This window comes from Aotus nancymaae, unplaced genomic scaffold (assembly GCF_030222135.1).
Source record: "Aotus nancymaae isolate 86718 unplaced genomic scaffold, 86718_ANA_hifiasm-v0.15.2.pri h1tg000032l_0, whole genome shotgun sequence".
NCBI lineage: Eukaryota > Metazoa > Chordata > Mammalia > Primates > Aotidae > Aotus > Aotus nancymaae.
In genome coordinates, this window is record NW_026988445.1 from 3,036,778 (window position 1) to 3,055,168 (window position 18,391).

Sequence of the window (18,391 nt, forward strand, 5' to 3'; positions counted from 1 at the left end):
GCATTGAGACTATATGCTTGCTGGCAATCCAATTTAATAGCTCATTTTCAAATCCTTTCTTGGAAAAGGAATTCAGATTACATAATCATGAAAAACAAGCTTGTTGCCACCCAGCATGAGCCAACATGTAACAGTACTTTATGGCCTAAGGTTATTAAGCCAGCACCCAGTTTCATGCGCCAGAGAGAAAACTGGGAAAATTGAAAATTTATCAGTTTTTTTAAAGTTATGTCACTTAGTAGAAATGACAACAGGCAATTCACCTTTCTTGGGTTCACAATACCTTAAGACCTTGGACTGATTAAATACGTGCTTGTTTACTGCTAATGAGGGGTTTATGATTATTAGCAACCTAGAAGCCTACTGAGTAATTCTTTACATTAGCTCCTCTTAATGGGAAGACTATCTTGGTTATTGTTAGTTATCCTCAAGATTCCCATCAACTCTGTCTTTTACTGTGAAGCTTTCTTTGACATTGCACCATGGGCTGAGTGAAGTGATGAACTCTGATCTGGTATAACTGCCATAAATTGTCTATTATTTCAACTGAAAAATCCCTGACTTCTAGGTTTTTAAAATTTTCATTTCAGGTATACTTGGAGATAAGACTTTAAATTCTATTTTAATCTATATTTCCTGGTTTAAGGGCAGTATACAGACACTGTCCTAAAACTCCTGCTTCAAGTTCCCAAAGGAAATCTATTAACATCAGCTGTGGGGTAGACAAGTGGCCAGACATGAAGAGTGGTTACTTTCTTGTTTTAGACAGGTAACCAAAAAAGAAGGCTTTTCTGCCTGAAGCAAAACATTGACCTAAATTTCTATTTTCAACACAGAAGTGAAAAAAGAAAACAATCTGACTCATCAAATTAGGCAATGATCAACTCACCATATAACCTTTCCTGTGGTTAATGTACCTTATGAACTTACTATGAGGTATAAAAATCGCCTCAATTCTTCCAGCAGAAATCACAGTTGATTAGATGACACAACCTATGCAGAAGAGTAAGTACTAATAACCGTCTTCTGTGTATTCACCATGTGGCATGGTACTAAGAGCTTTACACAAATTAATTCACATAATTCTCAGACTAGCCCTCTTAGCTGGATAATGGTGAAGCGAGGTTGAGTAATTTGCCCAACACCTCACAGCTAGTAAGTTGTAGAGCTGGGACCTGTTCTTTGGTTTAATGCCTATACCTTTAGGCTGTGCTGCTTCCTGGTTATCAGACTACATAGAGATCTAGAAGGTAAAAAATCACTCCTCGACTGCTATGACTAACAGGGTCCCCTTTACATATCCTGAATATATATTCTGTTTTCTTTGACTTTCATTAAATAATACCTTTCCTCTTGGTAATTAAAGAGCCATGAAAATCTGAAGTGTTGCTTCTTTTTTTAAAATACTGAAATGTTAATGTTTTCTGGTTCTAGAATCTCAGAAGTAATTTCTCCTGGAAGGAACTATAAGGGGTAATTTTATGCCCCTTCCCTCTCAAATACCAGCCAAGAGAGAAAAGCTGGGTTCCTTTAGTTGCTCATTCTTCTCCAACTTCCAGAATGCAAAAGAGATAGAAATATTGCCTCAGTTTACTTGTGGTTCATTTGCACTTCACCTTGTCCACTGAGCTCTAGGGTGGGTGCTATGTGTCCCGACCCACATCTCATCTTGAATTGTACTCTCATTTTTCCCACGTGTTGTGGAGGGACCCGGTGGGAGATAATTTAAATCATGTGGGCGGTTCCCCCATACTGTTTCCATGGTAATAAGTTTCATGAAATCTGATGGTTTTATCAGGGATTTCCATTTTTGTATCTTCCTCATTTTATCTTGTTCTTGCCACCTCCATGTAAGAAGTGCATCTTGCCTCCCTTTATGATTCTGAGGCCTCCCAACCATGTGGAACTGTAAGTCCAATTAAACCTCTTTTTCATTCCAGTTTCAGATATGCTTTTAGCAGCAGCATGAAAATGGACTAATACAGTGAGGCAGAAAGGAAAATGTTTATTCTCCAGCTTTTTCTTGCTTCTCCTTTCCTGACAACTTTCTTTTACCAAACAGTTTAGAGTGTACAGAATTTCTTTCATCTATCATTCACAAATTCTATGTATACATGTTGTAAACTCACTATGTGCTTGGCATTGAACTAGGCGTTGTTTCAATGCTCAGCTTTTTTTTGAGACGGGGTCTCACTCTGTCACTCAGGCTGAAGTGCAGTGTTGTAATCTTGGCTCACTGCAACCTCCACCTCCCGGATTCAAGTGATTCTCCTGCCTCCGCCTCCTCAGGAGCTGGGATTACAGGTGTGTGCCCACACATCCAGCTAATTTTTGTATTTTTAGTAGAGATGGGGTTTCACCATGTTGCCCAGGCTGGTCTCAAACTCCTGAGCTCAGGTGATATGCCTGCCTTGGCCTCCCAAAGTGCTGGGATTACGGCATGAGTCACTGCACCTGGCCCCTGCTCAGCTTCACAGAAACTAGATTCCTGTGAAGTCAGGCAGGCCCCAGATACTGATCAAATATTGCATCTACTCTCAAAATTTATATTTCCAACACAGAAGTGAAAACAAAAACAAAAATGGCCAGGCATGGTGGCTCATACCAGTAATCCCAGGACTTTGGGAGGCCAAGGCAGGTGGATCACTTGAGTTCAGGAGTTTGAGAGCAGCCTGGCCAACATACTCAAACCCCATCTGTACTAAAAATTAAAAGATTAGCCGGGCATGGTGGCAGGAGCCTGTAATCCCAGCTACTTGGGAGGCTGAGGTGGGAGAATTGCTTGATCTTGGGAGGCAGAGGTTGCAGTGAGCCAAGATCACACTACTGCACTCCAGCCTGTATGACAGAGTGAGACTCCACCTCCAAAAAATAAAAATAAAACTCAACTCAGTGTCTAACATTTCCTGTGGCAATATAAGCTTATAAGCTTACTATAAGGAAAGTTTACCTCAGAAGGTAGGTTACTGTTCAAAACAGCAAGTAGTTTTAGAGTTGGGAGGATAAAGAAGCCAGAGTCAGGACTCCCCTGGGGACGAAGAGGAAAGAAGCGATCATTGCAAGATATTTGTCTAGGGTTTTTCTGGTTTCAGAGGTAAGGACTGGAGTACTAGGAAGTCACAAAATTTGCTGTCTGTTTATTTGGTGATACACTCAAGGTAAGGCGAACCTTCCCTATAACTACAGCTCAGAGAGGATCAGTTCTTGTGACATTCCTTCTCCACATGCCAACTGGGCCTCTGTCTCAAAAAAAGTCATTTTCAAAAATACAAATCTCTCTTAAAAACATATAACTCATGTACATTAAAACAAAGTTTTGAAACGTTTGTGTTGATTATCTGAATTTTAAAATAATACAAGCAAAATAATTGTTGTTGGTACGGGCCGGGAGCGGTGGCTCACGCCTGTAATCTCAGCACTTAGGGAGGCCGAGGCGGGCGGATCACAAGGTCAAGAGATCAAGACCATCCTGGCCAATATGGTGAAACCCTGTCTCTCCTGAAAATACAAAAATTAGCTGGGCGTGGTGGTGCGCGCCTGTAATCCCAGCTACTCGGGATGCTGAGGCAGGAGAATTGCTTGAACCCGGGAGGAGGAGTTTGCAGTGAGCCGAGATTGCGCCACTGCACTCCAGCCTGGCAACAGAGTGAGACACTGTCTCAAAAAAAAAAAAATGTTGTTGGTACATATTCATGTACTCTGTGTGTGTGTGTGTGTGTGTGTGTTTTGAGATGGAGTCTCACTGTCACCCAGGCTGGAATGAAGTGGTGTGATCTCAGCTTGAACCCTCTGCCTCCCAGGTTCAAGCAATTCTCCTGCTTCAGCCTCAGGAGGAGCTGGGATTACAGGCACATGCCACCATGCCAACTAATTTTTGTATTTTTAGTAGAGATGGGGTTTCACCATGTTGCCCAGGCTGGTCTCAAACTCCTGACTACAGGTGATCCGCCCTCCTTGGACTCCCAAAGTGTTGGGATTACAGGTGTGAGCCACTGTGCCCAGCTCATATTCATGTACTTTGAATAAAGTACTTTAAATAGCTGTGTTTTTTGCCAATACTCTGTTACTGAGATATTTCTACAGAGTATTTTTTTAATGTGGTCTTATTATTTTAATTTTTTTCTTTAAATTCCCTCCTTTTTTTTTTGAGACAGGGTCTTGCTCTGTCTCCCAGGCTGGAGTGCAGTGGCATAGTCACAGCTCACTGCAGCCTCCACCTCCTGGGCTCAAGTGATCCTCCTGCCTCAGCCTCCCGAGTAGCTGGTACTACAGACATGCACCACCATGCACAACTAATTTTTGTATTTTTTGTGCAGTTGGAGTTTTGTCATGTTGCCCAGGCTGGTCTTGAACTCCTGGATTCAAGTGATTGGCTCACCTTCACCTTCCAAAGTGTTGGGATTACAGGCGTGAGCCATCACACCCGTACTGTTATACTCTTTTTCAATTGACTCTACCATCTAGCCCACAATATTTTCAGTTGAGAACTTACTCTTTCTTCAGGTGGTGAGGCTCATGGTAAGCTCAGAACAAGTTCTGCTAAATGGAGAAAATTCTCAAATTATTCTTTTTATTTGAAATGTGTAAATATTTCAGCATAAGTATTTCCCCAGATACGATACCTCCTGTTTGCCTCCATTCAGAATAGATTTCTTTAATAGTTTTACAAGACAAAACTTGTTAGTAAGTTGTCTCTATACTTTAAAATATTTTGTATATAGATGCTTCACAATTGTTAGTTTTCGCAGTTTCATTCCATTCTGGCATAGAATATAAATTTATGAAACTGTTTTTATAAGAAGCTTCAACAAAATTCCACAAATCTAGATTCTAGAATATCTAGATTCCACAAATCTAGATATTCTAAGGCACAATCATAGAATTTCAGAATTAAACATCGTAAATGGATTAAGCTTTATTTATTTATTCAAGTCTTCACTTGCTTCATAGGATAAATTTTCTATCTCTTTGTTTCCAAGTTTTTGTTTTGCTCTTAGAGATAGGGTCTCACTATGTTGTCCAGGTTGTACTCAAACTCCTAGGCTCAAGAAATTCTTCCACTTCAGCCTCCCGAGTGCCTGACCCTACAGACACCCTACCATGTCCAGCTTGGTTCCAAGGTTTGCTTTTAATAATTGCATTTCTCTACAAGCTTTCTAGAACATTTCTGCTTTATAAGTTTCTTATGTACCAATAGACTTATTGACAAGAAATGTAACGTATGTATCATAAGAATTTGTATTTATATGATCCTCACAGATTTCGTCTCTGAATTTGCAATAGCAGTCACAATAAGGTCACATAAACTTTAAAAAGCTTTGAGTCATTGAATTTCATGAAAAAATTGAACAATTATTGGAATTAATTAAATTTTAATTTGAAGCAGCTGGTGACACATAAAACAGAAATCATGAGCTGTTGGCAGAGTTCTGTTAATTAAACCAAATACATTAACAGCTATTGCTTTGTATTTCATGCCTGGCGAAGAAAACCTTAAAATAACATCTAAGGTTTGAAGTCAATTCTGGGGCCTCCTTAACATATTTATGTCTTCTAATTTCCATTACTACAGGCCCCAAGGAGGCTGGTAAATGTTGGCAAATATTTTATACACGTTATATTTCATCGTCAACTTTATTTAGAAATGAGAATTCTGCACTTAAAATTTCATTAAGTATGCCTTTTTGGCTTTGTTTGGGTTTTTTGAGCTCTTTGTTGCTGAGAGAGTTCATTGCAAAATTTTTGAAAAGTGTTCCCAAATGATAGAGGAAATAAATAGTTGTAGATTTACCCTATCTAGTATATGACAACACCATTTTATCCAGATTGCTCACACTACTTTTTGTAAGCTTTATGGTAGGCATGCTTAACCTCCACTTCCTGCACGTATTTCACATTCACCATGTTTCCAATTTCCCGCACTTCACACTGACCCCACTGTCTGGCAGATTGGCAGCCTTGTGCCTTAATCATCTTGCAGGCTCCACCTGGGGCCAAGGCACAACTGATTCATACACCAGATGGGGGCCAGGGACGGCAGCAACAAACATTTCTCCCCCATCCTTTGGGATGAAAAGTTAGTTGTCCTAAGTGACCGTGTGCAACCACACTTTGTTTTTTCAAGCCAGTATGAGGTATGCCGCTATCCTTAAAATGGAAGACTTAGTTTCCTGTGTTAAGAAAGATTTAGGAAAAGTGAAAGAAGTTATCACTAATAGTTCAGACTTAACCACTTGTTAAGTGTTGTATTCTGTTTACTGCACATGTACCTCACACACTACTAGGGAAGACCATGGTACAATACGGAAGTACAAAGTTGATGCAGGGCAGATGACCCCCAATTGGGGTTTAGCTGGGGAGGAAGTCAAGGGCAAGCCAGTGGTAGATATTGAAGTGGTGGTGTTACACCTCCAGCAGTGCTGCAGCTCTGTGATGGCCCCTGCAGAGCAGGGCTGCCCCACAGGCAGTGTGCTGAGAGTAGCAGCTCAGGGCAGTTCTGCAGTCAAATTTATAACCCCTTTAAATAACATGCAAACTAAGGGACGATTTATGCAGAAATTCCTAGAAAAAGGGTGGTGACTTCTGGGTGTTGCCATGGCAATGGTAAACTGACATGGCACACTGGTGGGCATGTCTTATGGAAAGGTGTTTTCTGCCCCCTCCTTGTTTTAACCAGTCCTCAATTAGGTCAGGTGTCTGAGCCCTGCCTCCAGAGTTGAGTCCTACCTCCTCTCTCAAAGTGATCCACTAAACCAGTCCAGGCTTATTTTAATGCAAATAATAATAATAATAATATTTTGTTAAAACAACAACAGCAACAACTCTGGGACACATGTTAAATCAGAGATGCCAGGAAAATAAAAGTCAACCAGGAAATATGTATACATTATCTGTTGACCACACAGGTGCTTGCTTCATTCATAAAATGGATTCCTGTAATCTACCCCAATCAGCCAGACCTAGGTATGGCTCAAATTAAACTTTAAAAAAATTTTTCCACGTTATTCTTAGGGATACTAAAGCTGTATTCCCGACTTAGGGAGTTCCTTCACCTTCATTCCAAGATGTGAAGACACCTGGTCATAGAGGTCAGGAGAACCATGCACTTTAGTTCATGGTTAATCTAACACCTGGATTGAAACTATTATTGAAAGTGAAATAGAGACAAATTGATCTTTAACTTAGTCATGTGATGATAAAAATTGTCATCTCCTTGAGCAAACTTGTCTTGCAAGTCGAGAGGTTTATTTTTGGCCATAACATTGTCTTTTTGGAAACCTGAGCTCGTAAAAGTCACTTTTTTTTTTTTTCGGGATCAAGCTTCCAACCAATAAGGGAAAATATAATAAACATTGATTTTCACACTTTGGAAGAAATAGAATTAGATAAGCATTCTTCCTAAGGAGCTACTGGGATTTAAAAAATATATAAATTATTTTAGTCCATTTGTAAAAAATCACTATTGCAAGAGTTTTAAGAATGTGTTTTAGGGGCCGGGTGCAGTGGCTCACGCCTGTAATCCCAGCACTTTGGGAGGCCGAGGCGGGTGGATCACGAGGTCAAGAGATCGAGACCATCCTGGTCAACATGGTGAAACCCCGTTTCTACTAAAATATAAAAAATTAGCCGGGCACGGTGGCACACACCTGTAGTCCCAGCTACTCAGGAGGCTGAGGCAGGAGAATTGCTTGAATCCAGGAGGAGGAGGTTGCGGTGAGCTGAGATCGCGCCACTGCACTCCAGCCTGGTCGACAGAGCGAGATTCTGTCTCAAAAAGAAAAAGAAAAAGAAAGAAAAAGCTGAATCGTCTGATATGAAAGTTGAATTACACAATCTGTAGACTGAGGTTGCCAACTGCAGTTGCCCACCATTTCAGACAGATGATTCATCTTGTAAACTTATGATATTGCTAAATACAGTGCGGTACTATAAATGTATTTTCTCTTCTTTATGATTTTCCTAGTAACATTTTTTTCTCTAGCTCATTTTATTGCTGTATGAATATAGTACACCATATATGTAACATACAAAATATGTGTCAATCAACTGCCTATGTTATTGGTAAAGCTTCCAGTCAACAGTAGGCTATTAGTTATCTAAGTTTTGAGGGAGTCAAAAGTTTTGCACAGGGTGGGTTTGGTACCCCTAACCATTCCTTCCATCCCTGTGTTGTTCAAGCATTGACTGTACCTCAATCTTGCTGACTTCAGCTGTAAAATGAGAACCTAGACCAGTGGATATTCAGTGTTCATTCTAGTTTCCCAAATTCATCATTTATATCTTTTTTGAATATCTGGAATTTTATGTCATGTATTACTGTATGATCTTGTTAATAAGAAAGAGGATATAAGTTCTAGGATTATGAGCCATTTTTCTTTTATTTTTCTCACTTTAACAAGCAAATGTTATTCTAAAGAAAGTGTGAGCAAACATATTAGATACACAGAGGGAAAAGACAGAGGAAGATGGAGAATGCAGTGAGTCAGGGTGTGGGACAGCATAGGTGATTTTCAAAGACTTTCTTAGGTATAGAGGATCACCTAGTGGTAGGAATAGAAAAAGCTTTTTAAAAGTTTAAGGTTCTTTTTCTTAGGCTTTAGTTCATATCACTGAGTATAGTCATATGGTTTGTGATTAATTTCTTTAAAACGTACCAAGATGTTGAATATTTATCTATTTGTAATTTATTTAAATTATGGTAATATGTTAAATATTTAATGTTTTTTCCCAAGTCTTTCTTCTCTAAAAGGACTTAAAATCTCCTTCAAGCTTGAAAATTAATTATTGCCTCAGAAAATGTGTTATATTCATTGTTCTATTGTCAAAAGAAGTCTAGAAATGTACAAAACCAGCATGAAAGCATGATCGTTATCTACCAGAGCACCCTCCTAAATTACCAGTAACAAGCAAAACCCATTATGATTACACTTTTAATTTCACAGGTAAGGTCACTGAAGTCCATCTACATAATAGATGCAATATTTGAGGACCAAGATAGATTTTTCACTTGTCAAAAATAATACATCAAGTGTATGGCATCTTCCATTTACTTTGGGTTCTTTCAGAAGCAGAGACTAAGATAGATTTGGTGGATATAGTTTATCTGGGTGATGATTCCAGGAAGCAAAATGGCGGAGGGGTGGGGACAGGGACAGTGAGGGAAGAAGGAAAAGTATAAGGATGCAATCTCACCATTTGTAGCAGTAAGTGCTTGCTGTTTGATTCTTCTGGATCTCTCAGAATTGCCCAAATGAAAGATGGAACATTGGGGCATTTGTTCACCAACTCCTGACCCCATCGGTTGAGGATTGCCCTTGGAAGCTGTAACTGTCTCTACGTTTCTAGGCCACGGCTGTGTGCTGGCTGAGCAGCCTCCTTTATCTTCTGAGAAAGCCCTGGTAGAGACACACCAAGAAACCTGTGACTTGCACTTGAGGTGGAAAGAGTCTGAGCCCACAAAGAACTGCCCACCACATCTGTGGCTGAAATAAGACATGGGCCAAGTGGGTGACATGAAGGTCATTGCTAGTCCACCTCTTACCCTGCTCAGATCTTCTTGTCCCTGTATGGTGGCCATAATCTCTAAAACACTTTGTACAGAGAATTGATGGAATGAACTGTGGTACCTGCTATTATGACTGGTCCCAAGCTCCAAATGACATTTGTCGGTTCTCTCATCCACCACCCATTCTCAATTTCCCTATTGTTGACTAGTATTATCTGATCTATTAATAATTTATTTGCCTGATGGGGGATCCCAGACGTTCATCTCAGAGGGTCTGGCCTTGGGTTGCCTTGCCTTTGTTGGGCTGTGATGGCTGCATTTGCTTGTTCACTGCTTTCACTAGACATAAAAGCATACGGAGGTACCCCAGTGGATGCCCTGAGTTCAGGACATATTCTTCCATGTCCCTTTCTGTAGCAGCAAGTCTAGCTTCTCATGATAATAAGAGTTGACTAACTTTACCAGTATTATAACTCTTTTCTTTTCCTGCTGGTCCACCCACATAAGGAAAACAAGGAGACCAGTTACAGTATCAGGTGTTATGGAACGCTTATGTGTCACTCGGAGTAGTGTTCCCACTTCCTACTTTACCCAGCAGAGCCTAAGGTAGAAGGAAAGGGAAGGACATGTGGATTATTTGTAGTGATAGTGACAAGAGCCAATTCTTTTTCCATTTCTTGGCTTCTAGACGTGTATATTTTAGCTCTTGGGGACATAGCTTGATATACTAGTTCAATGCTGATAGTGCATTATGAAAAATAGTTTTCCCATTCTATAGGATGAACTCATGCTTTAGTGAAGCCATAAATATAGGCCATTCCAATATGGTACCTTATTACTATATTAGTTTCCTAGGGCTGCTATAACAGAGTATCAAAAACCTGGTGGCTGAGAATGGCAGAAATTTATTGTCTCACAGTTCTGGAGGCCAGAAGTCTGAGATCAAGGTGTCGGCAGAATTGGTTCCTTCTGAGGGTTGGGAAGATTCTGTCTCATGCCTCCTTCCTAGTTTCTGGTGGTTTACCAGCAATTGTTGATGTCACTTGGTTTGCGACAGTATAACCACAATCTTTATATGGTGTTCTCCCTGTGTCTCTGTCTCTGGGCCTGAATGTCTTCTTTTAATTTATTTTAAAAGATAAGGTTTCACTCTGTTGCCCAGACTGAAATGCAGTGGTGTGATCATAGCTCACTGTAGCCTCGAACTCCTGGGCTCAAGTGATCCTTCCATATCAGCCTCCTAAGTAGCTAGGACTACAGGTTCATTCCAACATGCCCAGGTAATTTTTCAAAAATGTTTTGTAGAAATGGGGTCTAGGTATGTTGTTAAGGCTGGTCTTGAACTTCTGGCCTCAAACAATCCTCCCACCTTTGCCTCCCACAATGCTGGGATTGCAGGTATAAGGCATAGTGTCCAGTCCAAATGTCCCCTTTTTATAAGGACATAGTCATAATGGATTAAGGTTTGCCTCGATGATTTCATCTTAACAAATTACATCCACAACCACCCTGCTTCCAATTAAGGTCACGATCTGAAGTACTTGGGGTTAGGATTTCAGAAGCTGAAGAATTCAGAATATGAATTTATTAGGGTCACAACTTAACCCATAACAGTATCAGAGCACTTACTTTATTTTCTTTTTTTCTTTTTGAGACAGAGTTTTGCTCTTGTTGCTTAAGCTGGAGTGCAATGGCATGATCTTGGCTCACCGCAACCTCTGCCTCCTGGGTTCAAGTGATTCTCCTACCTCAGCCTCCCGAGTAGCTGGGATTACAGGCATGTGCCACCATGTGTGGCTAGTTGGATTTTTAGTAGAGACGGGGTTTCTCCCTGTTGGTCAGGCTGGTCTCGAACTCCTGACTTCAGGTGATCACCCGCCTCAGCCTCCGAAAGTGCTGGGATTATAGGTGTGACCCACTGCAACCGGCAGACGACTTACTTTCAGGAAATAGGTAGGACATGGTAGAGCCAGTGAATTTTATGATCATGTACTTATTTCTCAATCAAATGGGTCCCTTGGCCCAAGGCAATCTTATGCAGGATCCCATGGGTGTGAATCAGGTATTCTGTCAGCCTTCAGAAAGTAATGCTGGCACATCTACTGCAGAGAGAGTAGGTATCATTTCCATCAAAGTGGACAGGATCCAATGCAGTTTGCTAGTCACCAAGAAGCTGGTTGTTTTTACTTAGGATTGTGCCATACTGAGAACCTAGTGTCAATCTGCTACTGACAGGGTGGTTATTTAGCAAAAATGGTGGCTAGACCAGTTTAGAGAGGATGAGAGGCAGTCCATGCTGTTGGACCCATCTCTAGCCACCAGCCCCGATAGCATGGCTGTTCTGATGATGAGACCATTGTGACTTGGGTGATGAAGGACACCCACTGGACGATCCATCAGACAAATTGCCCTGTCCACCTGGTTGTTTCCTCTCTTACCTGTGGTGGGTGCTCCCTAGTGGGTATTGACAAATGACGCAAGACTCCTCACATTTTTTTCCCATTCCCAGCAGGTCTATCTGCAAGCCTCTTCTTTAAACCTCTATGTCTGCAATAATTTAATCCTGTTCCTATCAGCCAAATTATTTGCCCAGGAGTATATTCTAAGCTTGGACCACCTTTCCTCCATATGAAGTAGATGATCTGCTGTTCTACACACAGCTCAGCCCACTGAAGTCCCCTGTTGTGGTGTTCTGGGGAGCAGCCATCTATTTTCAGCACATACCAACATATTAAGCCAACCTATCTGTGAACCAGGATTGGGTGTTTTTTTTTTTTTTTTTCTCTATGGGCTGCTTTTGGGGAACTCACCATAAGACCATAGATGGGCATTGAGATAGAAAGCCTTGGTGAAACAGAGTAGGTGACTCATGGCTTGCTGTTTATGTTATTTATGCCTTTTTGACCTGCTTGGGCCTTGTCCTGGGATGGTTTGCTGCTGCATCCGCTAGAACCTGTGATCTGACAATACTCAGATAGTGATGGATTGTTCTGGTTACATACCTGATGTTACAAGGTCAGGTGCTCAGTCTCTACTGGCCCAGTAGCACAACAGGAGCTGCTTTTCAAATGATAAGTCATTCTCTAGTGGAGAAAACATGACCTTGTTCCAGAATGCTAGGGAGGCTGTGTAATGAATCTCTCATTGAGGCGTGCCAGAGGGTCGGCCTTAATTTGCCATGGTTATCTCTGGCATTGTAGATCTGCCAGATGATATGGCCAAGTGCTGGATGCCTGCTTGATTTTGCACTGTAGTTGCTTTCAGCTTTCTGCTGGGCCAATACATGAGTTTTTCTTGTTATAGAAATCAAGCAAAACTCAAGTGTGTTAGCCATCTATCTCTTACCTAGAAACATAATAGTCTATTCGTCAGAGCCACAGATCCCTAGACTCTGTTTCTACTCCAGCTGTGCTGACCATTGCAGCAATTACTTTCAGCATGCCATTGACAAGGTGATTAAGCGCTGGCCCTGGCCTAGGCCATTCTGGATTTCTATTGATGCTATTCTATAGCAGCAGCATCTTCTCCTGTCAACCCCGGCCTACAGAGGTCAGCCACCACTGCACGGCTTAAAGATGCTGGTGTCCCCCTTTCTAGACATTCCTTGTTGTCTTTGTGTAGGCAATATCCTTTGTCCCTTCTAGAAATAATAATCAGAGGGTGATCTTAGGTAATAAATCCAGTCTAACTTTCCCACCTCCTAAAGATCGCCTTTTTTTTTTCTTTTGAGACGGAGTTTTGCTTTTGTCACCCAGGCTGGAGTGCAGTGATGGGATCTTGGCTCACTGCAACCTCTGCCTCCACGGTTCAAGCGATTCTCCTGCCTCAGCCTCCTAAGTAGCTGGGATTACAGGCATGCATCATCACGCCCGGCTAATTTTGTATTTTTAGTAGAGATAGAGTTTCACTATGTTGGTCAGGTTGGTCTCAAACTCCTGACCTCAGGTAATCCACCTACCTCGGCTTCCAAAAGTACTGGGATTACAGGTGTGAGCCATTTTGCTGGCCCCTAAAGACAGCTAATCCTACCCTACTTGCTAAAGCTCATCATCACGTTCAGACTTCAAGAAGCCATCCCAGTGGTACCTGCCAGAATGGTACGTTCAGAATTTAACATTCTTGCCAGAATGTTAAATCCCAATTCATGAGTGTGCTCCCATGTCAGTATGCCCTACCCTGTCCAATCTTATGTTCTGTACTCCCTCTTTTCCCAGCCTCCTCGAGATCTACTTTCAAGCATGTCCTGATTCCTGCTTGTACTTATTAGCCATGTGCTGCAACTCTTTTGGTGAGGAAACCATTCCCTCCCAGAGTAGGAAGAGGTATGGAGACAATCGGGGAGGTGGAAGTGGGGGCAGGAGAGAACTGACTAGGAAAATGATCATGCAAGGATATGCCTTAGGTGGACCCATTGACATATTCTCACCTCGGGTCTCAAAATCCTATCCCATCCATATCAAGCCCCTACCTTTAGGAAGGAAAATTCTGCCATGAGACCACCCAGAAGGCTGTTGAGTAATGAAGGCAAGCATTGACAGTAAGCAGGACTAGGTACTAGGCAGTGAGAATGAAGAGCAAGTGACAGACAGGGAATATTTGTGGGAGATAGAATTGACGGGATATAGAGAAAGGAGTATAGTTTCAGGCTTAGTTAGCTAAGTGAATGGGAATATTATTTACTGAGATGAGGAAGTAGTAAAAAGAGCAGGTATGGAGGAAATTATCATTATTATTATTTTTGAGACAGTTTTGCTCTGTCACCCAGGCTGGAGTGCAGTGGTATGATCCCCGCTTACTGCAGCCTTGACCTCCTAGGTTCAAGTAGTCCTCCCACCACAGTCTTCTGAGTAGCTGGGACTACAGGCATGTGCAATCACACCCAGCTAATTTTTAAATTTTTTGTTTGTTTGTTTTTTGAGACAGAGTCTCACTTTGTTGCCCAGGCTGGAGTGCAGTGATATGATCTCGGCTCACTGCAGTCTCTGCCTCCTAGGTTCAAGCGATTCTCCTGTCTCAGCCTCCTGAGTAGCTTTACAGGCACATGCCACCACACCCAGCTGATTTTTATATCTTTAGTAGAGACAGGGGTTTCACCATGTTGTCCAGGCTGATCTCGAACTCCTGACTTCAAGGGATACACCTGCCTTGGCCTCCCAGAGTGCTGAGATTACAGGTGTGAGCCATCACACCCGGCCTAATTTTTAAATTTTTTTGTAGTGATGAGGTCTTACTATATTTCCCAGGTTGGTCTTAAGTTCCTGGGTTCAAGAAATCCTTCCTTCCTGGCTTCCTGACGTGCTGGGATTACAGGCATGAGCCATTGTGCCTGGTAGGAATCTTATTAAAATCTTGAGTTTGAGATTTCCTTGAAGCATTTATTACCATATAGAGAGATCCTAAAGAGTTGAATACACAGTTGTGAAACTTGGGAAGGTCAGAGGAGAGAGAGATTATGGTTAGAGATACAGATTTGAGAATGAAAAGCTTGTTGATGGTTCTTGAGATCATAGCACTGAGATGCCCAAGGGATGGGATACAGAAATTAGAATTTGAGAGAGGTTATTTACTAAAATGTCCACAAAAAGAAAAGAAAAAAAGAATTTGAGGGATTGAGGAAGCTAAAATGTATAGAAAACAGGGCCAGAGAGGAAGTGGCTATGAAGAGAAAAAAATCCAGAAATCTGAAGTGGGTGTTCTTAAGTCTTTGCCTGAATATCAATCTGTACTTTACAGGGTGAAACTACATGATGTTGGGAAAAGAACAACTTTCAAAGGAAAAGCAGTTTCTAGGGAAGCTGTAAATCAAACAATTCTCAGAGTTCATTCAGGGCCAAGAATTGTCTGCTGAACATGTTGGACTTCAGTAGAGACTCCAGAAGGGGTATGCCTTAATAATAGGCCTAAACTAACCCTAGAAGAAAGGTTAATCTGGAGTGTTTTCTATAAAACTTAATAACCCACAAAATAATCAGACTGAACCATAAGTAACTCAACATGCGTGTAGGCATCATTACATGCAACATTCGTTCAAACAATACAACAAAATAAAAAATGTAAAATTTACAATGTGTGCCATCCAATAAAAAATCTCTATACATAGGAAGAACTAGGAAATGTAACCCATAGCTGACAAGAAAATCAGTGAATAGAAACAGACCCCAAAATGAGAGTAATGATGAATTTAGCAGACACAGATCTTAAAACAGCTTTGATAAATAATGTTCAACATGCTGAAAATTTAACAGAAAACATGACATTTTGAGAAGAGAGGTGAAAAAATATAAAAGAGAAGCAAAGTTGTTAAAACATACAATGGCTGAAATAAAGATTAACTGGACAGGATTAATAGCAGATTAGTATTACAGAAGAGAGAATCAGTAAACTTGATGATTAAGCAATAGGTTCTATCCAAAACGAAATACAAAGGAAAAAAAAAGCCTGGGAAAATGGCCTCTAAAACCACATTAAATCATCTAAAGGCCGGGTGCAATGGCTCATGCCTGTAATCCCAGCACTTTGGGAGGCCGAGGCGGGTGGATCACGAGGTCAAGAGATCGAGACCATCCTGGTCAACATGGTGAAACCCCGTCTATACTAAAAATACAAAGACTTGGCTGGGCATGGTGGTGCGTGCCTGCAATCCCAGCTACTCAGGAGGCTGAGGCAGGAGAATTGCCTGAACCCAGGAGGCGGAGGTTGCGGTGAGCCGAGATCACGCCATTGCACTCCTGCCTGGGTAACAAGAGCGAAACTCCGTCTCAAAAACAAAAAAAAAGAAAAAAATTTTTTACAAATTTGACAACTAAAAACGTATAGCTTCAAGGAGCTCAACTAAGTTTAAGCAGAATAAATATAAATTAAATCATATCAAGTCATAACACTAGAAAACCAAAAGGCTAAAGAGAAAATCTTATTATAGCCAGAGTAAAAGGATATTCGGGGAAGAAAAAAATATAAAAAAAGTATGGACATCACATCAGCAACTACACAAGGCAGAAGACAATGGATGACTCCTAGAAAGCACTCTAAGAAAAAACAGTACAGGCCGGGCGCAGTGGCTCACACCTGTAATCCCAGCACTTTAGGAGGCTGAGGCAGGTGGATCACTTGAGATCAGGAGTTTGAGAACAGCCTATCACGATGAAACCTCTTCTCTACTAAACATACAAAAATTAGTTGGGCATGGTGGTGCATGCCTGTAATCCCAGCTACTTGAGGTGGAGGCAGGAGAATCGCTTGAACCTGGGAGGCAGAAGTTGCAGTGAGCCGAGATCAAACCACTGCACTCCAGCCTGGGTGACAGAGCAAGAGTATAAATAAATAAATAAATAAATAAATAGGAAAAAAAAAAAAACCAGAACAAAACAAACCACCAATCAACACAGAATTCCTAGCAAAAATATTTTTCAACAGTAAGAATAAATCAAAAAATGTTCAGACAAGTGAAAGCTCAGAAAATTTACTGCCACAAAAAAGAATTTCTTTTCTTTTCTTTTTTTTTTAAGACAGGGTTTCACCATGTTGGTCAGGCTGGCCTTGAACTCCCGACCTCAGGTGATCCGCCCGCCTTGGCCTCCAAAGTGCTTGGATTACAGGCGTGAGCCACCATGCCCGGCCAAAAAAAGAATTTCTTCAAGCAAAAGGAAAATGATAATAGATAGAAACTTGGAATGAAATTTATTAGAAATTATGAATATTTGGGTTAATATAACGCTAATTTTCTGTAGTTTTAAAATTAACTGTTTAAATAAAAAACATGATAGGATTTATAATATATGAGGTAAAATGTATAACAACAATAGCATAAAAGTTGAGAGGGGAAAATACAACATATAGTAGCCTTATATATATAATGGGGTATAATTATTTGAAGGTAGACTCTTATAAGTTAAGGATATATATTATGAACCTCAGAGCTATTTTTGCAAATAAAACCAAAAAGCCATAGCTATAAGACAATATTGAAGAGAAATATAAATCCAAAAATTTCATTATTTTATTCCATAAGAGACCTAGAAAAAAATCTTGAGACCAGCCTGGCCACAGAATGAAACCCCATTTCTACTAAAAATACAAAAATTAGCTGGGTGTAGTGGCATGTGCCTGTAATCCCAGCCACTCGGGAGGCTGAGGCAGGAGAATCGCTTGAACCTGGGAGGTGGAGGTTGCAGTGAGCCAAGATCTTCTTACTGGACTCCAGCCTGGGTGACAGGGCAAAACTCCATCTCAAAAAAAAAAAAAAAAAAAAAGAAACCTATTTTAAAAACCCCAAATAATAGGTAGGAAAACAAAAACAAATAGCAAGATTTAAAATAACCGTATCAAATATTGCTTTGAATATAAATATTCTAAACAGCTCAACTAATATAGCAGAGACTGCAAAACTAAATAAAAAAGAACTCAACTATGTTGCCTACAAAAACCATACTTTAAATATAGACCCAAATGGATGGCCTCTTCATCTCTGATAAAGCAGGGACATCTCCATCCTAGTAGGTAGACCATGAGTTCTAAAAATAATAAATAAGTATATAAATAAAAGTAAAATGATGAAATAAGATACATTATGTAAACAATAAACAAAAGAAAGCTGGAGAACCTATGTCAGTGTCAGAGAAAGTAAATTTCACAACAAGAAATATTTCTAGGGATCAAAAGGGTCATTGCATAATAATAAAAGGTATAATTCATTAAGAATAACAATTTGTGTATACTTCTAATAACAGCTCCAAATTATATGAAGCAAAATCCGAATTGGCAGGAAGAAATAGATAAACTCAAAATTATAGTTGGAAGCTTCAAAACTCCTCTTTCAGTAATTAAGTAGATGGGAAATTCACAATGATCGAGAATACAAGATTGACATAACTGATATTTATAGAACAC